The sequence below is a fragment of the Drosophila subpulchrella genome, unplaced genomic scaffold, assembly GCF_014743375.2.
Source record: "Drosophila subpulchrella strain 33 F10 #4 breed RU33 unplaced genomic scaffold, RU_Dsub_v1.1 Primary Assembly Seq377, whole genome shotgun sequence".
Classification (NCBI taxonomy): Eukaryota; Metazoa; Arthropoda; class Insecta; order Diptera; family Drosophilidae; genus Drosophila; species Drosophila subpulchrella.
Genome location: NW_023665598.1, coordinates 655,758 through 676,787, shown reverse-complemented (window position 1 = coordinate 676,787; position 21,030 = coordinate 655,758). Strand labels below are relative to the sequence as shown.

The 21,030-nt window shown below is 39.9% G+C and overlaps 1 long non-coding RNA gene across 1 annotated transcript; it reads left to right on the top strand.

Moving 5' to 3' along the window:
• The first annotated feature begins 3,309 nt into the window (after window positions 1-3,309).
• On the top strand, window positions 3,310-4,209 carry LOC119561836. Its single transcript, XR_005221464.1, has 3 exons — window positions 3,310-3,458; window positions 3,520-3,584; window positions 3,651-4,209. It is a non-coding gene; the product is annotated as an uncharacterized LOC119561836 (long non-coding RNA).
• The last annotated feature ends 16,821 nt before the right edge of the window (window positions 4,210-21,030 follow it).

The window sequence follows — 21,030 nt, the reverse complement described above, 5'->3', positions numbered from 1 at the left end:
AGGTCGGAAGTGGTTACAACAGAATCGATACAGAAACCGGGGTTAGTTCTAGGCAAGACATTCTAGCTCCGGGCTCTCCAACGTCGTTACGAAGTGCCGATGCAAATTTATTAAATCGACCAGATGAAGTAGTTCATATTTTGAACGGCTAGAAAATACAACTTTCTGGTGTAGGAGTGTCGGTGGACAATTTTATTTAACGCATTGAAGCACTTATTAGGGAGACGTTAGGCAATAATTTTACTGTTCTTTGTAGAACTGCTAGCGTTCTTTTCGAAGGGAAAGCTAATGAATTCTATTGGCGATATCACAAATCTTATGGCGAAGTCCGATGGGATAGCTTTTGTTCAGCCTAGCGTCTAAAGTTTCGACAGAGTAGGGATGACGGTGATCTTGAGGAGTTGATTAAGAATACCAAACAAAATCCAAACGAAATATTTAATTGTTTCTATGGCTCGATTTCAAGTCTAATCGATCAATTAGAACAGCCTTGGATGCCTCACAAGCTCATTCAGGATCTCCGAAACAATCTTCCTCCCGAAGTTAGACATATCGATATTCAATCTGTTTCAGAATCGAGTGAGATTTGACGCAGGGGTGAAGCGTTTTTGTCTGATGTTAAGCGTTGTCAGTGTTATTCCAGATCTTCCCCTTTTAAACGCGAAATCTCTGAATTTAGTCCAGAACAGGAGGTACCGCTAGAATCGGAATCCGATAAAGAAGGCCATATCGAGGCCTTTTCCTTGTTGTGCTGGAACTGCCGCAAGATAGGTCACAGGTATCAGGACTGTGTGGCCAAAAGAAGAGTCTTTTGCTATGGTTGTGGAGCTGCCAACACATACAAAACAAGTTGTAATAAGTGTTCAAAAAACTCAATGGCCCCATACAAACAGAAGACCTCGAGTGATCGATCCATATAGTATGCAGCTTTAGATGCACCAACTTTTTTCCTGACGTACAATGTTCCCAGCCTGTCCTTGCCGAAAGGTAAACAGTTTTACGGAAAAGAATGCCTACCCTCTTCCCCAGATAGCTGGAATTATAAGTCGTTAGCCTAAGGCGGAATTCATATCCAGCCTTGACCTAAAGGATGCCTATTGACCTTAAGGATGCCTTTAGAGGTTTCATCGCGAGACAAACAATGTCCCGTTTAATGGACAAGGTTGCGCCAGCTCATCTCAGAAGCGAGGTGTTCATTTACGTCGACGATCTATTGATAGTTTCTTCCAGCTTTGAGAGACATCTTGAAGTTCTCAGAGAGATCGCTCTGCAGATAGAGCGTGCAGGTTTGACGATCAACATTGGCAAAAGTCACTTCTGCATGCTTCGTGTGCGATATCTAGGTCATATTATGGGCGATGATGAAATACGCACCGACCCAAAAAAGGTGGACGCCGACGAAGCCATAAAAGCTTTCGAAGTCTTAAGACTTTTTCTCAACAAGGCTCCAGTCTTATGCAGACCTGACCTTGTAAAGCCATTCGCGATACATTGCGACGCTAGCAATACAGCGATAGGCGCAGTACTAGTACAGGTGTCTAAAGAAGGAGAAGAACGGCGTATTGCGTTCATTTCACAGAAGCTGAACAAAGCTCAGCGTAATTATACTGTTACCGAGCAAGAATGTCTAGTGGAGGTGGCAGCACTTAAGAATTTTAGAGCCTATGTGGAGGGACATAAATTTAAAATCGTAACCGATCATGTCTCATTAAAGTGGCTAATGTCCAATCACGACCTAAATTCACAGCTATCTCGATGGGCCTTAGCTTTACAAAGATATGATTTTACAATTGAACATCGAAAGGGTTCTCTAAATATTGTTCCCGACTCATTTTCCTGTGTTAATGAAGACGTAGTAGCCGCTATAGACTTACGCGAAGGATTTTTAGTGGACATGAACTCAGAATATTTTCAATCAGCTGAGTATGTTTCTCTTGTTTTCCTGATCCCAAGTCTGACAAGGGTTACATTTATCGGAAAGCCGAAAATTTAACGGGAGAGCAAGTCCAGGATTAGTATGCCTGAAGCTCTGGATACCTAAAGAACTGGTTCCAGAAATCCTCTCGCGAGCTCACGATAGTCCTTTATCGTCCCATGGCGGCATACACAATTCAATCGTCACGATTCATTTGATTCATAAAGCTTGCAAGTTAATGTAGGAAAAGCATGATAACGAAAAGCGATATAATCTTCGATCTAGAAATGTGTCTTTTGAAGAAGGACAAGAGATCTTCCGTCGAAATTTTAAACAAAGCTGTTTTCAAATTGGTTACAACGTCAAATTCGGTCCTTCCTTTGTGAAGGCCAGAGTTCGTAGAAAGTTAGGAAACTACTTACAGGGCCGAATTAAAGGTACTTATCATGCAAAAGATATTCCACAAAATCATGTCTTTAGTCGGTATCAGTCTAGGGTACAGATAACCCTAGCCAAATTTTCCCTTGGGACTTTGTAGCGGCGCCTGAAGCTCATGGTCAGTTATGTTCAGCCTAGAAGTATGCTCCAATTTGGAAGTCTGTAAGTGACCTTTGGAGATAGCCAGCTGCATCCCCATTTATGTGTCGGTAATAGTGTGTATGTGTTTAAAACAAGAAAGGAAGTTAACTTCGGCAAGCCGAAATTTGTATACCCTTTCAGCTATAATTATTAAATTTAAAAATACAAAAAATGATATTCCCAATAGTATAAGATAATATGTCAAAAAACACCGAAGCTATAATTTGTATCATATTATTATTTTCCCACCAATTTTCCAAATTCAGAACTAATTAAAAAATTTTATTTCCAAGCGTAGGAGGTTATATGTTCAAAAACACCGAAGCTATATCGTTCCTATGGCAGCTATATGATATAGTCGTCTGATTTTGATCAAATTGAATTCGAAATTCAGAACTAATTAAAAAATGTAATTTCCAAGCTTAGAAGGTTATATGTTATGAAACACCAAAAATATAATTTTTTAAATTTTTTTCGCGATTATTCCTATGGGAGCTATAAGATATAGTTGTCCGATCCGGCTGGTTCCGACTTATATACTACCTGCAAAATATATAAGACTTTTGGGAAAGTTTCAGCCCGATAGCTTTAAAACTGAGAGACTAGTTTGCGTAGAAACGGACGGACAGACGGACATGGCTAGATCGACTCGTCTAGTCATGCTGATCAAGAATATATATACTTTATGGGGTCGGAAACGTCTCCTTCACTGCGTTGCAAACTTCTGACTGAAATCAATATACCCTCTGCAAGGGTATAAAAACAGCTGTTGAACCGAAAAGCTTGAGCCGGAATGGCGGACTTCTCAGCTAGCTGAAATTTCCGGCAATGGCCGAAACTAACGTTGCATGATTTTTGAACTTTCTTCTTAATTGAACCGGCGTGGCAGTCAGACGTTTAAATATATATACGCGGCGGAACGAATTTAGCTAAAAGTGGTTTTCCCAAGTAACAAATCAAGGAAGTGAGTTATTTTTTTTTTGCGCAAAATCATTTCTAGTGCTTATTCTTTGTGCTTTTTCAAGGCTGAAATTCTACGATTCCCGATACGGCCGCCAAGGCAAACCAGCAGCGCGAGTGCATTTGCAAGGTTGGTACAAAAAGCTCTCAGTGATCGAAGGTTTTATCTCACACATAGGTCGTTCTTGTTCGCTAGGTGCCCAGCTTGTCTTCATCCGATGTCCAGGGGAGTACCCACGTCGGCCGGCAGTCCTAAACTGCCCTGAGGAGCACCCACATTGACCAGCGATTCTGAGTTGCCCTTAGGAGCACCTGCATCGGCCACCAATCCAAGTTGCGCAGAGGAAATCCCCTTTGGTCAGCGATCTGCAGTTGCCTTGGGGAGCACCCCTATTTGTCCAGCGATCTGCAGTTGCCTTGGGGAGCACCCCTTTTTGTTCAGCCTTCGGAGTTCCCCCTATTTGCTCAGCGATCAGTAGTTGCAGCAGGGAGCACCCTTATTACAGCTCGTCGAGGAATTTCCTCGGCCATATAGTCCCGTGAATTGCGAAAGCCTGCCCAACTAGATCGGCCCTAACCCAAATCTTCAACATGTGAAATCTACCGCTTGGGCATCGATCTTAACCTTATTTGTAACCTCTAAACTATCAAGCTGGCGAGAAAAATTCCACATGTATAAAAGTAAACAAGGCTACACTGGGAGAATTTACAAAGAGAATTTCCTTTTTGATAAATTAAATGATTTAAAAATAAAACAAGGAAGAACGCTATGGTCGAGTACCTCGACTATCAGATACCCGTTACTCAGCTAAAGGGACAAAAGGGAAATGGAGATATGCAAGCAGCAAAGCCAGACTGAAATGCGTCACCTACCCCCGATCTCAATATATGGTTATGCAGGCGATAGACACATTTAAGCGTTTTGGGCGTTAGAGTGGGCGTGGCAAACTTTCTTTTTGATCAGTCGATAGGTATTGACAAGACTAATACATTTCAGTGTTTTATCTAGCATAAAAATTAAGGGCGCCACAGGCTTGGGCGGCTTGTGGACGTTAGAGTGGGCGTGGCATATGCGCGTAACAAACTTGCGCTGCGGAACTTAAATCTGAGAATTAACTTTAAAAGGAATTCTTTCATTTCACACTGAGAATTTCCTCTTTGATAAATTAAATTATTAAAAAAAAAAAACGTAACTAACTGGCGTGAGCCACTGAAATATAGTGAGAATGAATATCAATATTTATTAATTATTGAATTTCCTTTGAACATAAAACTATGGTTATAATTATCATACAATTGTGAACAATTATATTATGCGAATTTTTAGACTATCCTTATTTTTAACCACACATGTTTATAGACACATTATACTCATATACTTTACATATATAATTATATCAAACAAAAACACCTCTTAACGAGGTAAAAAGTAGTGGCGAACGCGCCTTTCACAAAAATTTCTGATATCAACAATTGTGACGAAAAATGATATTACATTCGATAAAATAAATAAACTATATTAAATTTATGATTTCGGCTTGCAACAGTAAATATTTATTTACCTACACGTAAATTTTCTGTTGTAGTTCTAAAAAATGTATAAAGACTATAATAAACTTTCACTTTCCACTTCGGCTTAACTTTATTCCAATAAGGTATGGGTTGTTTACATTCACATTCTAATAAGAATGAAACATCTAATATGAATATAAAACTTTTTAATAATTACCTATTTTAATAGCACAAGTTTGGAATCTGAAGGGCTGTATAGTTTCAGATTCTTTCATTTTCCGCCGAACTAGCCGGGTTTTCCAAAGTGGTAGAACATGTAATGAACAACGTTCACAATGGCTGCTGGGAAAACTTTCGATGCAACGCACGCTCTTATGTTTCGGCTGCGCTCGTCGGCTTGAGGGAATGGTATAGGGGTGTTGCACCGAAAAATGCCTTAATGTTGTCAACCTATCTTAAAATTAGCGTGCTGCGACAAAATGTGCCCCACAGATACACATAGACATGCACTGTAAGACACAACTACAACCGGAGATAACGAAACTACGAACTGACACCTCATACACACACACACATTCAAACATAACCACTGATGTTGTTGTGGTCAATGCCCACCCTACCTATGGCCGTTACATCCTGGGACCTCTTCCCACGGCCCCTTCCACATTCCTACCGGTGCTGCCCCAGCCCGAGTTCAACTACAAAATCTCTTAGAAAATCATTATAATTTATTGCCTAACTCTAATATGAAACATTAAACATATAAACATTAGTATAGATGAACAAATAAATCTTAAAACATAAACGGGACGTTAAATAAAAAAATACAAAAATAACATTTAATTAAACAATATCTTAAAACTTTAATTGAGCCCTGGATTGCATTCGCAAATCGTAATCTCGAAAATTTGTCGCGCAGCGACTGCAGTCAGCGCTGCCAAAAGAAACTACACGCAGAATATATAAAAGCAAATTAAATCAAAACAACAAAAGCATTTGTGGATCTGATAGAATCAAAACTACAAACATAAAAATCCCTCGGCAACGGCCGGGATGCGGTAGCAGGCGCGCATGCGCGACTGCTAGCGAGCTCTGACGCCGCTGCTTGTGCGCCCAAGTGGCGGTAAGGGGGAAAGGGAGGGATGCTAGCGGGCGACTACGTTCTTATCTTCTTTTCATTTACTTCTCGCGTTTCTTTGCGACGGTGCGCTCTAGTTTGCCCTGCGGGGGAGTTTTTTTTTTGCGAATATTTCGCCGTTCGCGTTTAGTGTTTAAACTAAATAAAAGTTTAACTTACGTAAAGTTGTGCCGCATCCTCCGATGAAAGCGCTTCCTCCTAAAAAGCCTCGCGCATAATCTTTGTTGTTACTTAATCTTTATGTTTGTTTTATTCGTCTACATGACCGACTGTTCTTTTGTGTTTCTTGAAGTTATTGGACTTAGGTTTAAATGAAAATAATGATAATAAAAATAAAGTGAATTTTAACTAATTATGTTGACCTTCTTCAGGTGGTCAGGAATATTAATTGGTGGATTTCAGTGTTTTCATCACATTAAGGAAAAGCACAGTGTGCTGCTCTGTGGGACGCTGCGTTTGAGGGAAAACCTCGATACGGCCTTGCCGCTGGCGGCTGATCAAAAAAACGCTTGCGCTAAACAAACAAATGCGCCTGTGCAATTCTCTTTGTTGGATTGGCGCTTAGAAGCGCCGTGGTTTGCTTGCGCCAACTCTTGGGTGTGGTTGCCACAATCCAGGCCCACCGCCGTGGTAGAGCTACCCTCTTTGGAAATACTCGTCGTGGTGCTCCGAGATCGCTCTTCCGCGTCGCTGTCGCTTGCCGCTGCGCCACAAAGTCAAAGTTAAACCCAAACTGGGAGGAAATGCCTAACTCACCCTTTGAGCCACTGCTGTTGCAAGGGGCTTGAATCACTCCTCACGGGATTAAGTTCGAAATATCTAAGCTGCAAAAGGTGCAAATTAGCATTAAAAAAAACCACAACTTTTCCACTTTCACCCACTTGAAATTACACTTAGAGTCTCACTTGCTATGAGCGGCTGACGCCAGCGGACCGCCTTTTATACCCCCCGCAAGACGCCACCAAACCGCGATTCCACCACTCCGCCGTTTGGCCACAGAGAGGCGCGAAAATCTTTTTTTCTCCTTGTTCTCGATCAGACTCTCCTAGCAACCCACACAACCACAGTTTTTCTGGACCTACTAGGAGCGCAGCATGTTGCATTGTTTCTCCCAGATGTTCTTAAGAAACATGTTGATAAGCATCCGCAAAAACATTGTTGCTAAGCAACCATAGGTGCTGGTCCAGGCTATCCGAAACCCAGATACATTACTGGTACACGCGCCCTTACAAACAAATAGATCAAGTTTCCTATTTTGATTAGCTTCATGCAAGTAAAGGACCCTAAAACCATAACAGATTTTCCGTTTGAAAAAATCTAATAAGAATATTTTTCATCAAATTGGTTTTTTCTGGTTTATTCCAATAAGTATGAAATATTTCGTATACGGAGCTGAAACGAGTTGCACTTTTTATCGCTTAATATCTTTCAAACGGTAATTTTTAGGGCAAAAAGTGTTATATATCAAAAGATGAGGAATCTTAAGGGGTATATGATTTAAATTTAAAAAGAAATCGTTCGACTGAATTTGGAGAAAATAGTCAAAAAGTGGTTTTAAAAAATAACTTTTTGTCATAACTCTAAATCTATTATATTCAGACAATTTTACTGTATAAATAGTATTTAGCAAATTAAATTATCTTTGCAGAGATATACAGCACGTTTCTGTAGCATTAGTTGTTTAGAAACTATAAGCATTTTAAATCTGGCTTTTTTTTGGTTTTCCGCTAAATTAGCGGGTTTTTCCAAAAGTCGTAGAACAAACGTTTTCTATTTCAAGCTACTTTATACACCCAGAGGGCTTTCCAAACCCTAAAACTAAGATGGGATGCATACAAACCCACAAACAAAGGGACAAGCATTTTCATTTTGGGAAGAAGAAGAAAATCTTGTTTATTGAATTACTTTTGAACGGGACATCGGATTTCAACAAATGAGGTGTCATTCGGCGCGTATTCTTAGTAAGAATAAAACTAGCTAAGCAGCCGGGGGCTTTTATCTCCACCGTATCCAGTAGTCCCAATTTTCTAAATTTTTACATTTACACTTTCACCGCTTTTTCTCCCAAACAAATCTATATTTCGAAAGTCTTGGTATGCAATCTTCTTAGTTTTTGCGATACCTTTCGATTGGTGTATCACTCGTTACGATCGGACCATAACGGCAGATTTTCAATTCTGTGGCTATATATAGTATAGTAGATGTCTTCGCACGCTCTCTTTCGCGCTTCGCCACTACGTGTACTGCCGTCCACAGTGATACACCTGTGAAGCCCAGTATTTTCCCATGCGGTTCAATACTCTTTATATCTTTTTTCTCGCTGAAATTTTTCCACCCTGCTGTAGCTAAACTAAGAACAATTAAATATGTTATCTGAAAATGAAGTGATCATTAAAATTAAAGCTTAAAAAAAAATTAACTAACTGAACTCAGCTGATGTCTCTGCGGTCCTAGGGTATACAAGGGATCACCAGAGTTATGCTCTAGCGGCAGGTGGTCATAGGTAGGGTGGGCATTATGCGAGCCTAATTGCATACAAGGCTTCGCAATCAACAAATCTCTCTCTTTCTTTCGCACTTTTCCATTTAATAACTTTCTTCTTGCTTATTAGAACTTAATTTTTCTAAATTATGTATCTTTTCTTCCGGTTTAGTAACTGGCTTTCGATATTGTCGCATGCACGCTCAATTCTGATCCTAATAATAGTAATACGTAGACAGTGTCCAGATCCATTCAAAGTACTTTGCACTTTAGTCGAACGTTACAAGATGAATAGAAGCACTCGCGCAGAATTTCGTTATAAAAAAAGGTCGGGGGAGCGATCGCAGTTTTATTGCTTCGGTGCCAGAACTTAAGCCTACGTAAGCTATGCGTTTTAGTGCGCAGTGGATGGGTAAAGAGCGGGAGAGCGGTGCCATGGTACCGATTTGCTGGACAATGGGCTTGGACACTATATACAAATTTTCCTTTGAATTGTGTAAGCAAATTTTTAAGTCTTAGACACATTTGTTGACCTAGATAAACAAAATGCATTTCAATAAAATAAGGAATTTTTTTTAAAGAATTTGACGTAATCCTGTTTAATGCTCAGTATGTACGTCCCCATTTCATACATGTTCGATCCATCGGATTCATTACCACAATAAATATATTATTATGCTACAAAATTTACTTCTTACTTCTCATTATACCCGATACTCGAAGAGTCAATGGATGTACTATATTCCTCGGAAAGTATTTAACAGGTAAAAGGAAGAGTTTCCGACTCCTTAAACCAATAACAATATTATATATATATTGCTGAGGATCACTGGCCCAGACGATCTAGCCAGTTCCGTCTATTTGTCTCTCCGTGTAAACGCTGAAATCTCAGAAACTAAGGGCTAGAGAGTTGAGTCTTGTGACGCGATTATGCCACAAAAACTAAAAACAACTTTTAAAAAATTTATTGCTCTCGTAAATACCTATCGATTAACCTAAAAAAAATTTGCCAGCCCCACTCTAATGCCCAAAAGCGGATAAAAAAACTTCCAAAAATCGTTCATATAAACTTCGGGAACTGTCAATGCTAGAGAGGTAGGATATCAGACTTAGATTGCTTAGTTTTAAACGCCACTTCTAACGCCCACAATCCGTCCAAACTGTGGCTCCTACAGTTTGAGTGCTAGAAAAAAAAGACCTGAAATATATTAGATTTGTCATTTGTACACTTCAAAAGGGCGTTTAGTTTCTAGAGGCAGTATTGAGCGGCAGTTTTATCTAGATGGCTACATCTCGTGCGCTCGCAATGCCCTCTGCTCTCCCGCTCCATCTGTCCCCTAAGTCTCCGCTCCGCGCTCTGGAGTGCATAAGTTAAGCTAGGCTTAAGCAGTTCTATTTTCAAAGTGTCCAACTAATCACCCACGCACGTCGCGTAAAAGCTCCAAGGAACCCCCGTGAATTTTCGTAACTTCGTTCTTGGGATTTCATCTATTTCAGCGATCAAGCTACCCCGCCCCAACATTTAGGTCCTTCGAGCCTGATTTTAAAGTCTTTGGATTTTCCTTTCCTGAAGTTTCCTTGTTTTTTTTCCCAGCAGGCTTGTACCGCTTCAGACAAGTTCCACTTTATAATTATTTGCCGGTCATACAGCCAGTTTTTCGAACCCTACTTCGACTACCTTTCTGTATGATATAATGTATAAATCCAAAAGTGATAAGTCCGACGCAGCGGCATTTAATATATGACTTTTAATTCCGGTATTGGTGCACGACAATGTTTCAGTTTTCCTTTGCCCACAATTTTGCACTTTAAACAATTCCAGTGCTACTACTCAACTAAATATAATTCTCAAATATATTTATAATTCCAATTTTGAGTAAAATATTTCTCAGCCACAGTAAACAATTTCCCCTAAGATTTTCACTTTTTATACCCGTTACTCGTAGGGTAAAAGGGTATACTAGATTCGTCGGAAGGTATGTAACAGGCAGAAGGAAGCGTTTTCGACCCCATAAAGTATATATATTCTTGATCAGGATCACTAGCCGAGTCGATCTAGCCATGTCCGTCTGTCCGTCTGTCTGTCCGGATGAACGCTGAGATCTCGGAAACTATAAGAGCTAGGCTATTGAGATTTGGCGTGCAGATTCCTGAGCTTCTTACGCAGCGCAAGTTTGTTTCAGCAGAGTGCCACGCCCACTCTAACGCCCACAAACCGCCCAAAACTGTGGCTCCTACAGTTTTGATGCTAGAATGAAAATTTTAACTGAAATGTATTGCTCTCATCAATACCTATCGATTGACCACGCCTACTGTAACGCTCACAAGCCGCCCACAAACTTAAAAAAATCATAAGTATGAACGCGGATATCTCGGAAAATATCAAGGATAAAGAAATGGGATTTCAGATTTAGATTCCGTTGGTTTGAGCGCAGTGCAAGTTTGTTACGCGAATATGCCACGCCCACTCTAACGCCCACAAGCCGCCCAAGCCTGTGGCGCCCACAATTTTCATGCTAGATAATAGATTTTAGCTGAATTGTATTGGTCTCGTCAATACCTATCGATTGATCCAAAAAAAACTTGCCACGCCCACTCTAACGCCCACAACGCTTAAATCTGTCTACCGCCGGTAGGTGGCGCATTTCAATCTCGCTTTGCTGCTTGCATATTTCCATTTTCCTTTGGTCCCTTTAGCTGAGTAACGGGAATCTGATAGTCGAGGTACTCGACTATAGCGTTTTTCCTTGTTTTTACTGTGATCCAGCTGCATGTTTGTGTTTACATAAGTATTATAATACAGTCAACTTTTACTACTCTTTCTATGACAGTCCACTTCTCGACCTACGATTACGGCTACATTTTTTCTTAAATTATAAACAAAGTTAAAATATACACCAATTTACACCAGCAAATCGTCTGCAAACAAACGCACCGACAAACAAACATAAGCGAAGTTTTCACAATTTCCGCAACGTTATTCCGTACATGTACAGAAGTACACTGTACATAAATACGTAAATCGACATTTTCGCCAGCGCACAGTGGGTCAAGGGCTCACAATAAATGTTCCTTTCAAACAAACAAAATTAAAGTCCGCAATTCTTTAAATAAATATTTATTAAATTTGCCTATCCTACAGAGTGACCGTATATATTTAAAAACTTGTTTGGTTCCTAAATTCCAATTAGTTTCCAGCCCATTTTCGTTTCCTTAGTTCTGAATTAAAATTCTTAATTATTTTCCGTCATGGCAACATCAGCAAAATCCGCTTTAGCCTAACTTATGGCCACAGCTGACCGCCGGATCCGTTTTGAGGCCACTGTGAACGCTCCAGGTGCTACCCCAACGTTATCCGCCTGTAAAATCCGTCGCGATCATTTCAATTCTTTGTGGCAATCGCAGTGCGCCGCAGACACCAAATCCATGCTAAGATCCAAGTACTCCAAACGCACTCCACTTATGAAATTTTTGCCGCGCAGCTCATGAAACAAGTCCAACAGGGCTCCACCAAAACACCTCAAGCTCCAGTAACTCCGTCCCGTCATGGCTGTCGGCTTCCTCCTATCGACACAGAGGTTTTCTCTGGCGATTATCTTCGCTGGCCGACTTTCCGGGACCTTTTCACGGCAATATACATAAACAATCCGAGTCTAACGTCCGTTGAAAAATTGTTCCACTTAAATTCAAAAACAAGTGGCGAGGCTCATTCCATAGTTTCGAGATCCCCACTCACCAAAGATGGCTCTCGTTCAGCCTGGAAAAACATAACTGAGCGTTTCGAAAATAAGCGATTGCAGGTGAAAAGTCTCCTGAAAACTCTTTTCAATGTGCAATCCATAGCACAGGAGTCTGTAGTGGCCTCGAAGGAACTTCAACGATTTTATCAAGGTTGCTTAACTTCCTTAAAATTTTCCGGTATTAATATTGAGAATTGGGACCCTACCCTGGCTTATATGTGCTCGACAAAACTACCAAAGCTCACTCTCTTATTATGGGAGGAATCCATCCAAAATTAAGTCAAAATTCCTACGGGGCTCGAACTTGATTCCTTTTTGACGGAGCGCCATCAAGCTCTTGAGGCCGCCGATAGCTTCCGATCTGCCAATTTCCTCCACGTCCAGTCCAAAGACACAAAACAATTGGCAGAATTTCAAAAAATAAATTCCTTCAACACAAGGGTAGTTCCTATACCCAAAGGCTGCGATCTGTGTTCAAGGAAGAACCACCCCGTGCGTATATGTCCACGCATCCTACAAATGACGGTAGACGGTCGCCTAGCCTTTATCCAAAGGAAACAGTTGTACTCCAATTGCTTTGCAAGCAGCCATCAGTTCCGGGATTGCACAAGCGCTCTCAACTGTCTAACTGTATCGAAACAAACTCAGCCGATTCTATCCCACCCTCCACACCCCATTTCGTCCTAGTCAGCGCAAGTTTCCGTTCAAAAAGTCTCTCCTAAGAATACTCCATCCGAATATTGGGTTCAATACCCAGCCTTGGGTGGCAGACGTACTCGAGGTATTAAATCCTACCATTGCCGAGTCTGCCAAAAGATCCATCCTCTACGGGAATGCCACCACTCTCTGCGGCTTAGCCCCAAGAAACGGCTCCAGGGAGTACATATCCAGAAGTACTACTCCAATTGCTTGGCTTACAATCATTCCAAGGACTCCTGCCGCAAGTGTGGACAATCGGTCTTCACTTCCATCATACTCCTGAGCCTACTATCCTGAGGTTCTTGCTACGGGTGTCCTCGCAAGGGGGGGATTATGTTTACGCCTTAAGCGCGTTTAGTTTCTGGAAACAGTGTCAAGCGGCAGTTTTATCTAGATGTATACATCTCGCGCGCTCGCACTGCCCTCTGCTCTCCCGCTCCACCTCTCCCCTAAGTCTCTAGGCTTAAGCAGTTCTATTTATTTAAAGTGTCCAAATAAACACCCACGCACGTCGCGTAAAAACTTCAAAGTACCCCCCGTGATTTTCGTAACTTCGTATTTTGGGCTTCAGCTATTTTAGCGATTAAGCCACCCCACCCCAACAAGATGGTTGCCACTAACGGCCACAAACCGTCCAAAACTGTAGCTCCCACAGCTAAAAAGCTAAAAAATCTAACAGAAATGACGCGGAAATCAATGCCCATTTGAAATAATATTGATCATTTTCGCTATATACATAAATCATCGTTTTTATTTAATCGTTTGGTAATAGGAAAATTGGTCGTGAAATGAATGATGAACCAGATGTCGATGATTCACATTCACTTCGAAGCGAATTATTTTTATAAGAGACCACCCAATGTCTCTCTGTCTTGAAAATCTTAAGTTTTCATATCCGTTACTCGTAGGTGAAAAGTATGTAGCAACAAAAAGGAAGCGTTTCCGACCCCATAAAGTATATATATTTTTGATCAGGATCACTTGCCGAGCCATGTCCGTCTTACCGTCTGTACATGTGAACGCTGTGATCTCCGAAACTATCACTGTGGACGGCAGTACACGTAGTGGCGAAGGGCGCAAGAGAGCGTGCGAAGACAACTACTATATATAGCCGCAGAATTGAAAATCTGCCATTGTGGTCCGATCGTAACGAGTAATACACCAATCGAAAGGTATCGCAAAAACTAAGAAGATTGCATACCAAGACTTTTGAAATATAAATTTGTTTGGGAGAAAAGACGGTGAAAGTGTAAAAGTAAAAATTTAGAAAATTAGAGCTGCTGGATACGGTGGGGATAGAAGCCCCAAGCTGTTTAGCTAGTTTTATTCCTACTGAGAATACGCGTCGAATGACACCTCATTTGTTGAAATCCGATGTCCCGTACAAAAGTAATTCAAAAAACAAGATTTTCTTCTTCTTCCCAAAATGAAAATGTTTGTCCCTTTGTTTGTGGGCTTGTATGCATCCCATCTAAGTTTTAGGGTTTTGGAAACCCTATGGGTGTATAAAGTAGCTTGAAATAGAAAACGTTTGCTCTACGACTTTTGGAAAAACCCGCTAGCTTAGCGGGAAATCCAAAAAAAAAATGCCTATAGTATCTAAACAACTAATGCTACAGAAACGTGCTGTATATCTCTGAAAAGATAATTTAATTTGCTAAATACTCTTTATACAGTAAAATTGTCTGAATATAATATATTTAGAGTTATGACAAAAAGTTATTTTTTAAAACCACTTTTTGACTATTTTCTAAAAATTGAGTCGAACGATTTCTTTTTAAATTTTAAATCATATACACCTTGAGATTCCTCAACTTTTAATATATAACACTTTTATTTTATCGAATGTAATATTATTTTTCGTCACAATTGTTGATATCAGACATTTTTGTTTTTGGCGCGTTCGCCACTACTTTTTACCTCGTTAAGAGATGTTTTTGTTTGATAAGAGATAGAGTGTTAAAATTTTAGATTTAGATTCCTTCTTTTCGTACGCAGTGCAAGTTAGTAGTATGAAAACGCGGATAATACGCGGCCCCCGCCCCAAACTAATTAGCATATTAATGGCCCCGCCCCCTCATTGATGTATGCGGGTTCCAGGGAAATTAGCATAATCCATAACTTAATTTACTTTAATAGGCTTAGATGTCATAAAAATGTAACGATCATGTGCATGAAGAACATACTTAATTGCCCGCACCCCCACACCCTATGTTACAATACTGATCAAGTGATCTTTTTCTTCATTATAAGCAATTAATATTCAACATGTGTTGTTGTGTACGTGAAAAAAGGTCGCCACTTTCCACACATCTCCCATATGACAATTTTGATCATGTATCCTTTTCCTTTAATATGAACAATTAATAGTCATCAGGTTTTCCTGTGTACGTGAGAAAGGTCGCACACCCGAAATATACAAAGTTTGTTATCTTAGAGGAACATGTCCGATCATGTTGGGGAAAGATGTGATCACGTATCATTTTGCCTCATTATCACAGGTGTAGTTGTGTACTTGAGAAAGGTCGCACATAAAAAATGTCTAAAGATTGATTAGAGGAACATGTCCGATCTTGTTGGGGAATTATGTGTCCTGAGATTGTGATTTGTAATTATTAAGAAATCAAAAGAATATTTTCAATCACACATTTTCATTTCCGCCCCAGATCGCTTAAATATGTTAAATGTCATAAAGGGAAGTCAAGCAAGAGCTACCCGAACATGTGCACCTGTCCATTACCTGACCGCAATAAAAGGGACCCATGCACAAGCCTGCAGGCGCACGCTTATTGACAAGATCACGGGCCTTATGCCAACGACTTCACGGCTGAATGCTAGCTCTAACACGTTTCAGAATAGGGGTCGAAATCTCTCGCGCAACAACTTGCAACTAGCCGACTTGCCTTAATCAAGGAAATATTTTCATTCTACGTTCCTTTAATTTAAAATTCAAATAAAAAGTCAGAAGTTTATTTTGTAGCATAATAATTTATTTGTTCGACCATGTTTTATAATATTATTTGTTCCTTTTCATTCTATTCTCTAGATTTTAATATATATGCATAATGTTGAGTGCCTCTTCTCAATAATCTGAAATTCGATGACATGCCAAGTATCGACATCCTCGATGGCTGCATCATTGCTCCACTTTCAGGTATCTGCATGATTTCCATGAATAGATGTTTTCATATTATCTCACATTCAAGGAGTTTTAATTGTATGAACTGGAGACGTATATTATGTGCATTGAATAGCCTTTTTAATTTACAAGAACAGTACCAGTTTTCTTTTGTAAAGTAAAAGAATTAAAATTGAATTTTTGGATCTCGCTAATTCCCCGCCGTGAAATAGAAGTTACCCATATTTAATAATGATGTTTGCCAACCCCGCCCCTCCACCGCGACATAGATGGGCTCCTGTTATCCATATTTTAGATATTTCCATTCTTCTCTATCTGATATGCTTTTTCCATCACGTAAACTAGTTAAGAATTGTAATGTATGCTTCGACCCCTAGTCACACCCACCACTGTAAAAGTTTTGACTTTTCAAATGGTTACCCCAGATACCTGTAATGTAATCAATGTGAATTTCTCTTTTCTCTTCTGGAGGTTTGTTGTTACGGAATAGATCAAGTGGAATTTTCACATAATAAAGCAAAGGGAGTGAGTTTTCTTACAATTAAAAATTATAAAAACGCGTTATTATCTGGGACCCCACTATATGGTACTAGATAAATATTTAAATCAAAAGCACTCAAAATATCTGCGATTAAAGTAAATATGAAAATTCTTTGTGGCAAAGATAACCAAAAGTTAAGTAATGAATATCATGGTATGACATCAATAAAACTTCAGAGATTAATCGAAAAAAATGCTTAGAAAATATTGAATGGTTAGAATCTAATTAATATTGCTTGAGTTAGATGATACAAATATTTATGTGATCGATGGAGAATCAAAAGAATTCCAGAATTGGGCAAAAATTGGATAAGCGCGGTCTGCTTTTTATTATACAACTCAATTTTATTTTCTAAGCTTGAAATTTTGTGAGTCGACGATTAATTCTTTGAGTTATAGGTTTTCTTAAATCTTCTCCCAACTTTCCGATGTTTTCATCAAAATATTGTTTCGTTGCTAAATTATTGTTATCTAAAGCTTAGTTCCGTGTTTGGAAAGTTTATTTTGAGCATCTAGATTCCCAACCCTCCTCGATAAATAATCCCTCAAAAGACTTAACACGTCTTTTCAAAAATGTCTAAGCTTGTCGACAGACATGATGTTTAAAAATGTGAAACATATATTTGCATTTCCTATTTATATCCATTTAAATACTTTATTCATGCCATCCCTCTAATGTTGAAAAAATTTCATTATTGTGAATGGTGTTACCCGCTGCTTTTAGTGTCATCAAAATTTCCAATCGATCGACTAATTCATCTACATCATTCCATTCTTTTACATCGTCTGTTAAAAGATTTCATTATCATTGGAGTACTGGAGATCTTTCTCATTAGTTGTGTAGTAGAAATCGTCCAAGTCTCTCTCATCATCGTCGTATTTTTTAATTTGCTTAAATTCACGCTTTATGTGAGTACTAATATTTACATAAGAAATCTTTTGTTTTTTATTTTCCTTAACAAGATCTTGTAAAGGTTCGCTAATGGATTTGAAAGTTTTCTCCAATTGTAAATTCGTCTGATTTTGTACTTGTCTGATCATCGAACTTTCGCTTTAATGAAATTTAGCTTTGGTTAACTATGATATAATATTCATTGTAGTATACTTTACAAGTCACCTAAAATTCACCTCAATTTTCTGAAATTATTGTAGTCACACCTCAGTCACTAAACTAATACTAATACTGAACCCCAATACAAAAAGTCAGTATATTTTCTTCATTAACTTTTAAAGTATATTTTTTGTAAAGTTCTTAAAATTCATATTTTTAATGATTATAGTAAATAATTATTTACTTATTTATTAATACAAATTGTCATTACATTTACGGATATTGAATTTTCAGTTAACCATTTCATTGATGATATCATCCTATAAAGAGAAGTACCTTTCCGGCATGTACAAGATGTGTTCCTTCAACTTGAGAGCAAAACTTTCTCCAACCTGTGTTTATTTGCGCTCCGCCTTGAGCATCGGGAATCTTACATTTTCAGGCATCCTTGTCTTTGTTACGTTCGCCCTCCACATAGAAAGGTTCACATAGAGAAACAACGACGAATCTTTAGACAGGAGGAGGGGTGCATGTGACTAACCAGACTCATACTGGTAAAGGCAGAAGAAAATGCAATTCGGCAATTCTCGGGTGTCGCGTAGCCAGAACAACGGCCACGATCGACATACTGGTAACCATACTCCAGTAGCTGGCAAAGTGCAACAGCCGGCCGTTGAGTCCCATGATAGCGGATATCGAGGAATAGTAATCCTAAATGGGAACACCTAGGTGATCCGATGCATACCGGCAGCCAAGCAAAAGCTCTAGTCTGGTATAAAAGACCTTAGACAATTAGAGAAGAGAGAGAATCCATTTGTGTGTCTTGCTGACGGAAGCCGGCAGCTCCGAGGGAAGACGGCTTTCCCTGGGGTAGTCGTCCACGGAGACTTTTGCCACTAGGACCAGCCACCATATCCAACAGTCCTTGAGGAGGACACAAATCGCAGCTCGAAAGGTTCTCATGTGTCGGACCAGCGCCGCCATTGTCATCAAAGAACGTGGAGAGGATCAACAATAAGGACGACATCTGTCATACTGTGATGTTGGTAGCCGCAGTACCCGTGATCCCCATGCTCCTGAAAATTGTTCAGCTGTAGGAGCCATCCGTTCAGAGGCGTAGCGACCAATAGCATACGTCGGAGAAAGTTGTGATGCAACATAAATGTGTTAGTCGAGCCAACCAAAGTGAACTCATGCATAACCAAAGACCAATATCCTCTAATAATACAATTGGAGAACAAGTGAAAATCAACAAAAAAGCATTCAAACATGCACTGAAATACATTTAAACCAACCGAATCGATAGACAAAGTGCCAATCATGATGAACAGCCGTTGAAGAAGTCGCATGCCTCGGTCATAATATAACTATATATTTTGTGCTTAAGTGAATTGGTATACATAAGAACAGCCGTATTTTGGTGCACGTATATTTATATATATATATATATCCAATATAATATTTTCCAAAGCCCAGGATCCGGAGCGTTGAGATCTCATCGCCCAGGATTTAAAGAGGGGGTAAGTTTGTCGGAACACGGTTCCTCTTATAAGCATACATATATAAATATCCGTGCAGTATCCTACAGTTTTATAGACTACTATAAACTTTTCCAGCGGCGAGTATCAGCCTTGTTGTTGTATGTACAATTACAAGAGCTCTCTGAGCGACGTTTTGTAGTCGTGAATAGTCAGCATTTTGCTGATGTGTGCACCTTCACAGGTGGTAAATTCGATACTCTCCGCTAACCAAATATTGTCAATTAGTTTAATTTCCATATGATTTAGCCAACATTATGTTATTCATCCACGGCACTCGCTGATATAAATATTATCCAATAAATTTGTAATGTAAAAGGATATCAAAACATGAAGTGCTAGAGCTCTATTAAGGGGGTGTGCTGACGCGAGAAGTGGAGTTGGTCAAGAACAATGACATAACTTCTGACGGACAACCTTGACAATAGGGGATCGTATTGCGCGGCCCGCGACGATCCATTGGCACACGAATGTGTGAAGGGGAGGGAATATGGCCAAAACACAGCCCGATCGTATTGCGATCAAGCTACAGCTAAGCTTGTGGGGCAGTGTGGACTGATGACTGACGAACTTTATGAACTAATATTATTTTCCAGGCACTCTTAATATTTATTCTCGTTATGTTGGAGAGGAGAGGCTTACCAAGATACCACGACTCGAATACGACGTAGCTTATGCCGGCAAATGGTGCCAGAATATCGGATGCCTCTCCCTCGGCCCAAGTCCCGGTCAGGACTCGGGCACTAATATGCTCACGTAACAGAATTGGCGCCCAACGGTAGAATTTTTCATATTCCTTAAGGAATATTATTAGGGTCAACCATCTCGATGCCTGCGGTATCGGAGTGGATGCACCTAAGTATGGTAAAGCTTTCATCTTTTTTTGCCATAGGTAATTTGACTGTTTTATAGAGCAGGGAAATTAAATAATTTTAAATGTACGCGTACTTACTTATTTGTCGAGCTAGTAACTCTAAAGTCCCCAACTTCTGTGACTGTCAGTGTTGAGCAGCCGCTCAATCAGAACTTTGTCGCAGAATAGAGGCCTGACTTTGAAATGTTTTTAACCTTAGAAATTCTCTGTTTTGTTCATGGACAAATTTACCAGAATTTCCTTAAACCAAGAACTATGAGTTATCCTTTTTATAATACTATAAAACTACGTGCTGAACGACTACTTGTTAAAATTAACGTAAATACAATTTATAGGTGCTTTCTGGCCGACGCCACACGACGTACTAGGCATTTGCCCGGTCGTTTGAATTGGTTCGAGTCCAGAAAGAGCAGGAGCGCAAGCATTACGGTAACGCATTTAGCAGTTGCGGTGCGGGTCTACTGTTCGTTTGTCGATCCAGGACAGAATGGGGGTGGGGGAACTGACAGGAAACGCAAAGCCGACGCCCTACAACGTACTAGGCATTGGTCCGGTCGTTTGCTTGGTTCGAGTCTTTGCTGTTTCGCTTGACATATTTGGGCGGTGGACGATTTTTTAGTTTCTCTGGCCGACGCCCCACAACGTATTAGGCTAGTTGGTCAGGTCGTTTGCTTGGTTCGAGTCCAGAGAAATAGGAGATGGTTGTGGAGCCCGAGAATGATTGGTCAAACAACTTTCTTTCCGACGACTGGCGGGCACAAAGTGACAATCTATAAAAAGAAAGCGGAGGCCTTTAAAGAAGGTCCAATCATATAAATGAAGGGGGCCAAGAAGAAGGTCTTATTCCAACCCAGCACCGGAAGA